Genomic DNA, 11155 nt, shown 5'->3' with positions numbered 1-11155 from the left:
GAGAGCCGGACTGTCGGAGGGTCAGTGCTGAGGGAGCCGCACTGTCAGAGGTTCAGTCCTGAGGGAGCGCCGCACTGTCGGAGGGTCAGTGCTGATGTACGCCGGACTGTCGGAGGGTCATTGCTGAGGGAGCGCCGCACTGTCGGAGGGTCAGTGCTGATGTATGCCGGACTGTCGGAGGGTCATTGCTGAGGGAGCGCCACACTGTCGGAGCATCAGTACAGATGGAACGCCGCACTGTCGAAGGGTCAGTAGTGAGGGAGCTCCCACAGTGCGGCGCTACCTCAGGTCTGACCCTCCAACAGCGCGGCGCTCCCTCAGGACTGAACCTCCGACAGTGCGGCGCTCCCTCAGGACTGAACCTCCGACAGTGCGGCGCTCCACCAGTACTGACCCTCCGACGGTGAGGAACTCGCTCAGAAATGCCCCTCTGACGGCGCGGCGCTCCATCGACACTGACACTGCTACAGTGCGGCGCACCCTCAGCGCCGTACTGTCGGAAGGTCAGTGCTGAGGGAGTGCGGCAGTGTCGGAAGGTCAATGCTGAGGGAGCGCCGCGCTGTGGGAGCGTCAGTGCTGAGGTAGCGCTGCGCTGTCGGAGGGTCAGTTTTGAGGGAGCGCCGTACTGTCGGAAGGTCAGTGCTGAGGGAGCGCCGCACTGTCGGAGTTTTAGTGCTGAGGGAGCTCCACACTGTAGGAGGGTCAGTGCTGAGAGCGCGCTGTACTGTCAGAGGGTCAGTGCCGAGGGTGCGCCGCGCTGTTGGAGGGTGAGTGCTGAGGGAGTGACGCACTGTCAGAGGGTCAGTCCTGGGGGAGCTCCAAACTGTCAAGGTGTCAGGACTGAGGGAGCGCCGTACTTTTGGAGGGTCAGTGCTGAGGGAGCGCCGCAATGTCAGAGGGTCAGTGCTGAGGGAGCGCCGCGCTGTCCGAGTGTCAGTGCTGAGGGAGCTCCGAACTGTTGGGGGGTCAGTATTGAGGGAGCGCCGCAATCTCGGAGGGACAGTGCTGAGGGAGCTCCAAACTGTCGGAGGGTCAGGACTGAAGGAGCGCCACACTATCGGAGGGTCAGTACTGGGCGAGCGCCTCACTGTCGGAGGGTCAGTGCTGAGAGAGCGTCGCACTGTTGGAGGTTCAGTACCAAGGGAGTGCTGCACTGTTGGAGGGTCAGTGCTGAGGGAGTGCCACGCTGTTGGAGTGCCAGTACTGAGGGAGTGCCGCACTGTTGGAAGAACAGTGCTGAGGGAGCGCCGCACGGTCGGAGGGTCAGTGCTGAGGGAGTAACGCACTATCGGAGGGTCAGGACTGAGGGAGCGCCGCGTTGTCAGTTGGTCAGAGCTGAGGGAGCGCCGGTCTGTCGGAGGGTCAGTACAGAGGGAGTGCCGCACTGTTTGAGGGTCAGTGCTGAGGGAGGGCCGCATAGTTTGAGGGTCAGTGCTGAGGGAGCGCCGCACTTTCGAAGGGTCAGTACTGAGGGGGCTCCACACTGTAGGAGGGACAGTGCTGAGAGCGCGCTGTACTGTCAGAGGGTTAGTGCCGAGGGTGCGCCACGCTGTTGGAGGGTCAGTGCTGAGGGAGTGACGCACTGTCAGAGGGTCAGTGCTGGGGGAGTGCAGGACTGTCGGAAGGTCAGTGCTGAGGGAGCCGCACTGTCGGAGGGTCAGTGCTGAGGGAGTGCAGCACTGTCGGAGGGTCAGTGCTGAGGGAGGCGCACGTCTTTCTTTCGCTACGGTAAGTCTTTCCTTGTCTCCCTCTCTCTCTCTCTCTCTCTCCTTCTCTTCGATAAGGGGGGAATTGGATAAATACTGGAAGGGGAAAAATGTGCAGGGTTATGGGGGGGAATGAGCCGGTGGGGTCGGGGGTGGGGGTTAGAGTGTGGGGCTAATTGGACAGATCTTTCAAAGAGCCAGCACATGCATGATGGGCTGAATGGCCTCCTCTTGAGCTGTGCCATTCTGTGATTGGACCAACGCCTCCACCTTCAAAGGCTCCGACCCCACCTCCCCCACCCCCGTTCAACCTGCCCAACCCCCCAACATGAGTTTTTGAAATAGAACCTGCCCGACTGCTGTTGAGCCTCTGTCAGGTCATCGAGGTTTTGTTGACCAGCAGGTGGCAACGTTTGCCCCAGTTTCATATTGGGCCATCCGCAGGAGGCCATTCAGCCCTTCGAGGCTCAAGGGCCTGAATGGGCCTCTTCCCGTTCCTGTTTAAAAGGCTCGAGGGGTCTGAATGGTATCCTCCTGTTCCTGTGTAACAGTCTCTAGAGTGGGGCTGAATGGCCTCCTCCTATTCCTGTGTAACAGTCTCGACAGCGGGGCTGAATGGACTCCTCCTGTTCCTGTGTATCATGCTTGAGAGGAGTTGAATGAACCTCCTCCTGTTCCTGTGTAAAAGGCTTGAGAGGGGCTGAATGGCCTCCTCCTGTTCCTATTTGCAGAGACGTGCACACACACACACACACACACAATATACCACTGACTGAAACAACGTTTAATTTTATTGAGTACACACAAAACATCATAAATACGCAGGTAGTTACTCTGGCACCAGCTCGATGGGCCGAATGGCCTTCTATGCTGTAACGACAGTCGGTTCGCTAACCGACACCACGATTTAAAGACAGTCTCGTGCCGCCATTCACAAGAGGGTTTCACGTTGAACCAGGAACATGATCTCAGCGGCACCCTCTAGGGCCGGGGCACAATACACGAGGATTTACAGACCAGGGTGGACACAGCTGGTTCCAGAATTTCCCCAGAACCTCACCCAAGCTCGGGCCTCCCCTGGCGCTCTCCCCAAGGCACTGGCATGGCCAACGGCTCTCCGGTGCCATCCCCCAACCTCACCAACTCCCCCTCAGCTATTTGCCCACAGCGTGCGTCACAATGCCATCGAACGACTGGTGCGTTGCTTTCCCCTTAAATCCAGGCTTCTTCCCTTATCCGTGTGCATGAGGATGCGGGGGTGGGGGGTGGGGATGGGAGTGAGGAAGGAATCTCTCAATGCCCCACCCAATGCCCCCTCCAGAAAAGTGCCAGGTCTGTAAAGCTGGCAAGTGTCCTTAAGGGGAGAATGGAGAGAGATTGCAGCTGCTCATGGAAATTACTGTTGGAGGGTGAGTATTTAGGAAGCTCCGCACTGTCGGAGGGTCAGTGCTGAGGGAGTGCCGCACCGTCGGAGGGTCAGTGCTGAGGGAGTGCCGCACTGTCGGAGCATCAGTACAGATGGAACGCCGCACTGTCGAAGGGTCAGTAGTGAGGGAGCTCCCACAGTGCGGCGCTACCTCAGGTCTGACCCTCCAACAGCGCGGCGCTCCCTCAGGACTGAACCTCCGACAGTGCGGCGCTCCACCAGTACTGACCCTCCGACGGTGAGGAACTCGCTCAGAAATGCCCCTCTGACGGCGCGGCGCTCCATCGACACTGACACTGCTACAGTGCGGCGCACCCTCAGCGCCGTACTGTCGGAAGGTCAGTGCTGAGGGAGTGCGGCAGTGTCGGAAGGTCAATGCTGAGGGAGCGCCGCGCTGTGGGAGCGTCAGTGCTGAGGTAGCGCTGCGCTGTCGGAGGGTCAGTTTTGAGGGAGCGCCGTACTGTCGGAAGGTCAGTGCTGAGGGAGCGCCGCACTGTCGGAGTTTTAGTGCTGAGGGAGCTCCACACTGTAGGAGGGTCAGTGCTGAGAGCGCGCTGTACTGTCAGAGGGTCAGTGCCGAGGGTGCGCCGCGCTGTTGGAGGGTGAGTGCTGAGGGAGTGACGCACTGTCAGAGGGTCAGTCCTGGGGGAGCTCCAAACTGTCAAGGTGTCAGGACTGAGGGAGCGCCGTACTTTTGGAGGGTCAGTGCTGAGGGAGCGCCGCAATGTCGGAGGGTCAGTGCTGAGGGAGCGCCGCGCTGTCCGAGTGTCAGTGCTGAGGGAGCTCCGAACTGTTGGGGGGTCAGTATTGAGGGAGCGCCGCAATCTCGGAGGGACAGTGCTGAGGGAGCTCCAAACTGTCGGAGGGTCAGGACTGAAGGAGCGCCACACTATCGGAGGGTCAGTACTGGGCGAGCGCCTCACTGTCGGAGGGTCAGTGCTGAGAGAGCGTCGCACTGTTGGAGGTTCAGTACCAAGGGAGTGCTGCACTGTTGGAGGGTCAGTGCTGAGGGAGTGCCACGCTGTTGGAGTGCCAGTACTGAGGGAGTGCCGCACTGTTGGAAGAACAGTGCTGAGGGAGCGCCGCACGGTCGGAGGGTCAGTGCTGAGGGAGTAACGCACTATCGGAGGGTCAGGACTGAGGGAGCGCCGCGTTGTCAGTTGGTCAGAGCTGAGGGAGCGCCGGTCTGTCGGAGGGTCAGTACAGAGGGAGTGCCGCACTGTTTGAGGGTCAGTGCTGAGGGAGGGCCGCATAGTTTGAGGGTCAGTGCTGAGGGAGCGCCGCACTTTCGAAGGGTCAGTACTGAGGGGGCTCCACACTGTAGGAGGGACAGTGCTGAGAGCGCGCTGTACTGTCAGAGGGTTAGTGCCGAGGGTGCGCCGCGCTGTTGGAGGGTCAGTGCTGAGGGAGTGACGCACTGTCAGAGGGTCAGTGCTGGGGGAGTGCAGGACTGTCGGAAGGTCAGTGCTGAGGGAGCCGCACTGTCGGAGGGTCAGTGCTGAGGGAGTGCAGCACTGTCGGAGGGTCAGTGCTGAGGGAGGCGCACGTCTTTCTTTCGCTACGGTAAGTCTTTCCTTGTCTCCCTCTCTCTCTCTCTCTCTCTCCTTCTCTTCGATAAGGGGGGAATTGGATAAATACTGGAAGGGGAAAAATGTGCAGGGTTATGGGGGGGAATGAGCCGGTGGGGTCGGGGGTGGGGGTTAGAGTGTGGGGCTAATTGGACAGATCTTTCAAAGAGCCAGCACATGCATGATGGGCTGAATGGCCTCCTCTTGAGCTGTGCCATTCTGTGATTGGACCAACGCCTCCACCTTCAAAGGCTCCGACCCCACCTCCCCCACCCCCGTTCAACCTGCCCAACCCCCCAACATGAGTTTTTGAAATAGAACCTGCCCGACTGCTGTTGAGCCTCTGTCAGGTCATCGAGGTTTTGTTGACCAGCAGGTGGCAACGTTTGCCCCAGTTTCATATTGGGCCATCCGCAGGAGGCCATTCAGCCCTTCGAGGCTCAAGGGCCTGAATGGGCCTCTTCCCGTTCCTGTTTAAAAGGCTCGAGGGGTCTGAATGGTATCCTCCTGTTCCTGTGTAACAGTCTCTAGAGTGGGGCTGAATGGCCTCCTCCTATTCCTGTGTAACAGTCTCGACAGCGGGGCTGAATGGACTCCTCCTGTTCCTGTGTATCATGCTTGAGAGGAGTTGAATGAACCTCCTCCTGTTCCTGTGTAAAAGGCTTGAGAGGGGCTGAATGGCCTCCTCCTGTTCCTATTTGCAGAGACGTGCACACACACACACACACACACAATATACCACTGACTGAAACAACGTTTAATTTTATTGAGTACACACAAAACATCATAAATACGCAGGTAGTTACTCTGGCACCAGCTCGATGGGCCGAATGGCCTTCTATGCTGTAACGACAGTCGGTTCGCTAACCGACACCACGATTTAAAGACAGTCTCGTGCCGCCATTCACAAGAGGGTTTCACGTTGAACCAGGAACATGATCTCAGCGGCACCCTCTAGGGCCGGGGCACAATACACGAGGATTTACAGACCAGGGTGGACACAGCTGGTTCCAGAATTTCCCCAGAACCTCACCCAAGCTCGGGCCTCCCCTGGCGCTCTCCCCAAGGCACTGGCATGGCCAACGGCTCTCCGGTGCCATCCCCCAACCTCACCAACTCCCCCTCAGCTATTTGCCCACAGCGTGCGTCACAATGCCATCGAACGACGGTGCGTTGCTTTCCCCTTAAATCCAGGCTTCTTCCCTTATCCGTGTGCATGAGGATGCGGGGGTGGGGGGTGGGGATGGGAGTGAGGAAGGAATCTCTCAATGCCCCACCCAACGCCCCCTCCAGAAAAGTGCCAGGTCTGTAAAGCTGGCAAGTGTCCTTAAGGGGAGAATGGAGAGAGATTGCGGCTGCTCATGGAAATCACTGTTGGAGGGTGAGTATTGAGGAAGCTCCGCACTGTCGGAGGGTCAGTGCTGAGGGAGCGCCGCACTGTCGGAGGGTCAGTGCTGAGGGAGCGTCGCACTGTTGGAGGGTCAGTGCCAAGGGAGTGCTGCACTGTTGGAGGGTCAGTACTGAGGGAGTGCTGCACTGTTGGAGGGTCAGTACTGAGGGAGCGCTGCACTGTTGGATGGTCAGTACTGAGGGAGTGCTGCACTGTTGGAGGGTCAGTGCTGAGGGAGCACCGCACTATCGGATGGTCAGTGCTGAGGTAGTGCCACGCTGTCTGAGGGTCAGTGCTGAGGAAGTGCTGCACTGTTGGAGGGTCAGTACTGAGGGAGTGCCGCACTGTTGGAGGGTCATTGCTGAGGGAGCGCCGCACGGTCGGAGGGTCAGTGCTGAGCGAGTGCCGCACTGTTGGAGGGTCAGTGCTGAGGGAGCGCCGCACTGTTGGAGGGTTGTTGCTGAGAGAGCGTCGCACTGTCAGGGGGTCAGTGCTTAGGGAGTGCTGCACTGTTGGAGGGTCAGTGCTGAGGGAGCGCCACACCATCGGAGGGTCAGTGCTGAGGGAGTGCCGCACTGTCGGAGGGTCAGTGCTGAGGGAGCGCTGCACATTCGGAGGGTCAGGGCTGAGGAGCGCCACGCTGTTGGAGGGTCAGTGCTTAGGGAGTGCCGCACGGTCGGAGTGTCAGTGCTGAGGGAGTGCCGAACTGTTGGAGGGTCAGTGCTGGAGGAGAGCCGCACTGTCGGAGGGTCAGTGCTGAGGGAACCGCCGCACTGTCGGAGGGTCAGTACTGAGGGAGCGCCGCACTGTTGGAGGGTCAGTGCTGAGGGAGTGCCGCGCTGTTGGAGGGTCAGTGCTGAGGGAGAGCCGCGCTGTTGGAGGGTCAGTGCTGAGGGAGAGCCGCACTGTAGGAGGGTCAGTACTGAGGGAGCGCCGCACTGTCGGAGGCGTCTTTCAGGATGAACGAGGGAGATGAACAAGGGGTGTGCAGTTCGAGTTCTCTCCGGCCCTGGGGCCAATGTTCACTGACCAGCCAGCCACTGCTGACAGAGCGATCAGGCGAGGTCCCCATCAGTCCTGAAAGTTCCTCCTCCTTCCATATGGTGACCAGCAACAGAGTGTGTCCATGCCCGGTCTGTCTGCTCCCTACAGTCTCTCCTGGCTGGCGCTACAGTCGGAGTCTCCCCCCGGGCTCCAGAGGCCCACGGCTTTCGGTCTGGTGTTGTCCTGCTGCACCCACGGGTGGTACAATATCTGGTGGAGGGTGGGGCGTTTGGAGGGTTGCATGGAGAGGCACCATCGTATCAGCTCCTCGCACTCTGCAGGGGGAAGGGGGGAAGGAAGCACAAGATGGTCCATTAAAAATTGCATCGCTGGGAAGACATGAATGTGAGAAAGAGAGAGAGAGACTGGAGAAGGCGGCGGTGCAGAGGGATCTGGGTGTCCTGGGATATGAATCTCAAAAAGTTGGTATGCAGATGCAGCGAGTGATGAGGAAGACAAATGGAAAGTTGTCCTTTATTGCGAGGGGGGGGATGGAGTATAAAAGTGGGGAAGTCTTGCTACAACTGGACAGGGCGTTGGTGAGGACGCTCCTGGGGCACTGTGGACAGTTCTGGTCCCCTTACTTCAGGAGGGACAGACTCGCATCGGAAGCCGTTCAGAGAAGGTTCACTCGGCCGATTCCTGGGACGAAGGGGGTTTGTCTGATGAGGAAAGGTTGAGCAGGTTGGGCCTCTACCCATTGGAGTTTAGAAGAATGAGAGGTGATCTTATTGAAACATATCAGATTCTGAGGGGAGGGGGTTTGACAGGGTGGATGCTGAGGGGATGTTTCCCTCCCCTCGTGGCGGGGAATCTAGAACGAGGGGAGGGGGGCACAGTTTCAGAATGAGGGGTCTCCCATTGAAGACTGAGATGAGGAGGAATTTCTTCTCTCAGAGGGTGGTCAGTCTGTGGAATTCTCTCCCCCCCCAGAGAGCAGTGGGGGTCGGGTCACTGAATATATTCAAGGCCGAGTGAGACAGATTTCTGATCGGCGAGGGAGTCGAGGGGTATGAGGGGGTCGGACAGGGAAGTGGAGTTGAGTAACAATCGGATCAGAGGCGATCGTATTGAATGGGGGAGCAGGCTCGAGGGGCCGAATGGCCTCCTCCTGCCCCTAATTCTTGAGATCATAGGAAAGGAGAGACAGTGAAGGATGCTTTAAAACTAAAATCCCCTCTCTCCACCCCCTGTGCCACTTACCCTTGGAGATACCGGAGGGCAGCTGGATCTCGCCTGCCAGGATCTCCACGTCTCGCTTGAAGGGGATGTCACCACAGACCATGACGTAGAGCAAGACCCCGAGGGACCAGACAGTAGCGGAGCGGGCATGGTAGCGCCTTTCACTGATGTACTCTGGCGGGCTGTACACTCTGGTGCCTGAGCATTTACATCAGAAAGTGATGGAAATAGGAGAGAGAGAGAGAGACAAGATTAAAACCAGACAACATTCACTGTGAGACTATTTACCCCACCCAGCATTGCTTTGTGGTTTTAATGCCCTGATGCCCCCAAAATACCCACGCCTGACACTCGCCCACCTGCCCTACCACCCCAGCCCAGTGCTAGTACCGAGGGAGCGGCGCACTGTTGGACGTTCAGTGCTGAGGGAGCGCCGCACTGTCGGAGGGTCAGTGCTGAGCCGTACTGTCGGAGGGTCAGTGCTGAGGGAGGTCCGCACTGTCAGAGGGTCAGTACTGAGGGAGCGCCGCACTATCGGCGGGTCAGTGCTGAGGGAGTTCCACACTGTCGGAGGGTCAGTGCTGAGGGAGGTCCGCACTGTCGGAGGGTCAGTACTGAGGGAGCGCCGCACTATCGGCGGGTCAGTGCTGAGCGAGCTCCACACTGTCGGAGGGTCAGTGCTGAGGGAGCTCCGCAATGTCGGAGGGTCAGTGCTGAGGGAGGTCCGCACTGTCGGAGGGTCAGTACTGAGGGAGCGCCGCACTATCGGCGGGTCAGTGCTGAGCGAGCTCCACACTGTCGGAGGGTCAGTGCTGAGGGAGCTCCGCAATGTCGGAGGGTCAGTGCTGAGGGAGCGCTGCGCTGTTGGAGGGTCAGCGATGAGGGAGCTCCGCACTGTCGGTGGGTCAGCGCTGAGGGAACTCCGCACTGTCGGTGGGTCAGTGCTGAGGGAGCTCCGCACTGTCGGATGGTCAGTGCTGAGGGAGCGCCGCACTGTCGGAGGGTCAGTGCTGAGGGAGCGCCGCACTGTCGGAGGGTCAGTGCTGAGCAGCGCTGTCGGATGGTCAGTGCTGAGTCGCACTGTCGGAGGGTCAGTTCTTCAAGGAGTTCCGCACTGTCGGAGGGTCAGTGCTGAGGGAGCTCCGCACTGTCGCAGGGTCAGTGCTGAGGGAGCTCCGCACTGTCGCAGGGTCAGTACTGAGGGAGTGCTGCACTGTTGGATGGTCAGTGCTGAGGGAGCGCCCCGCTGTCGGAGGGTCAGTTCTGAGCCGCACTGTCGGAGGGTCACTGCTGAGCCGCACTGTTGGAGGGTCAGTGCTGAGGGAGCGCCACGCTGTCGGAGGGTCAGTTCTGAGCCGCACTGTGGGAGGGTCAGTACTGAGCCGCACTGTGGGAGGGAATTGGCGTCTGCGCAACAAGTCTGGGATCCCAGGTGTCAGAGAGAGAAAGGAGGAGCCGCTGTGCCCCCAGCTGCTTCCGCGATGCCCCCAGGGAGTGTCCGGGCCCGGGTACTCACCACTGATATCGGTGTAGGCGGTGTCGCGCAGCAGGGCTGCTGAGCCGAAGTCGATGAGCTTGAGCTCGTCAGTGTGCAGGTCGACCAGGAGGTTCTCGCACTTCACGTCCCGGTGCGCGACCCCACAGGCATGGCAGTGCCGCAGTGCCTCCACCGCCTGGCGGAAGAAGGAGCGGGCGCGTTCCTCGCTCAGCGGGCCCTGCTCGGCGATGAGGTCGCAGAGGTCCTTGGCGCTGGGCGGGCGCTCCAACACCAGCAGGAAGCCGGACGGCCTGGAGAACCAGTCCAGCAGGCGAATCACGCCTCGGTGCTCCGGCAAAGACACCTTCCACATCAGGATGATCTCCATGGGCACGGGGCGGTCATTCTGCAAGCAGAGGGCACAAGGATGGCAGGATTCAGAACATGGGCAGCAGGGAACAAGTTCGCAAAGAGAAATGGCTGGAGTTGGGGGTGGGAAGAGTCTGGTTTGTGGGTAGATGGAGTTGGGGGTAGGTAGGGTTTGGGAAGAGGCTGGTTTGGGGGGAGATGATGTTGGGGGTGGGAAGTGGCTGGATTGGGGGAGATGGAGTTTGGGGTGGGTAGGGGGTGGGAAGTGGCTGGATTGGGGGGAGATGGAGTAGGGGGTGTGAAGAGGCTGGTTTGGGGGGAGATGGAGTTGGGGGTGGGAAGAGGCTGATTTAGGGAGAGATGGAGTACGGGGTTGGAAGAGGCTGGTTTGGGGGAGAAGGAGCTGGGAGTGGGAAGTGACTGGTTTGGGGCGAGTTGGAGTAGGGGTTGGGTAGGGGGTTGGGTAGGGGGTTGGGAAGAGTCTGGTTTGGGGGGAGATGGAGTTGGGGGTGCGCAGGGTTTGGGAAGAGGCTGGTTTGGGTGGGGAGATAGAGTTGGGGGTGGAAAGAGGCTGGTTTAGGTGTAGATGGAGTAGGGGTTTGGAAGAGGCTGGTTTGGGGCGAGATGGCGTAGGGGTTGGGTAGGGGGTTTGGGAAGAGGCTGGTTTGGGGGAGATGGAGTTGGGGTTGGGAAGAGGCTGGTTTGGGGGAGATGGAGTTGGGGGTGGGAAGGGGGTGGGTAGGGGGTGGGAAGTAGCTGGTTTGGGGAGATGGAGTTGGGGGTGGGAGGAGGATGGTTTGGGGGGAGATGGAGTTGGGCATGGGTAGGGGGTGGGAAGAGGCTCGTTTGGGGGGAGATGGGGTTGGGGTGGGAAGCGGGTTGGGAAGAGGCTGGTTTGGGGGAGATGGAGTTGGGGGTGGGAAGAGGCTGGTTTGGGGGGGAGACGGAGTTGGGTGTGGGTTGGGGGTTGGGAAGAGGCTGGTTTGGGGGGAG

General features: G+C 59.7%; 1 pseudogene; it reads right to left on the bottom strand.

The window, feature by feature from the left end:
* Nucleotides 1-7039: 7039 nt before the first annotated feature.
* LOC144673949 (serine/threonine-protein kinase pim-3-like) overlaps nucleotides 7040-11155 on the bottom strand; it is a 9192-nt pseudogene continuing 5076 nt past the window's right edge.

Source organism: Cetorhinus maximus, unplaced genomic scaffold (genome assembly GCF_964194155.1).
Source record: "Cetorhinus maximus unplaced genomic scaffold, sCetMax3.hap1.1 HAP1_SCAFFOLD_519, whole genome shotgun sequence".
Classification (NCBI taxonomy): domain Eukaryota; kingdom Metazoa; phylum Chordata; class Chondrichthyes; order Lamniformes; family Cetorhinidae; genus Cetorhinus; species Cetorhinus maximus.
This window is presented reverse-complemented; position numbering and strand designations above follow the sequence as displayed.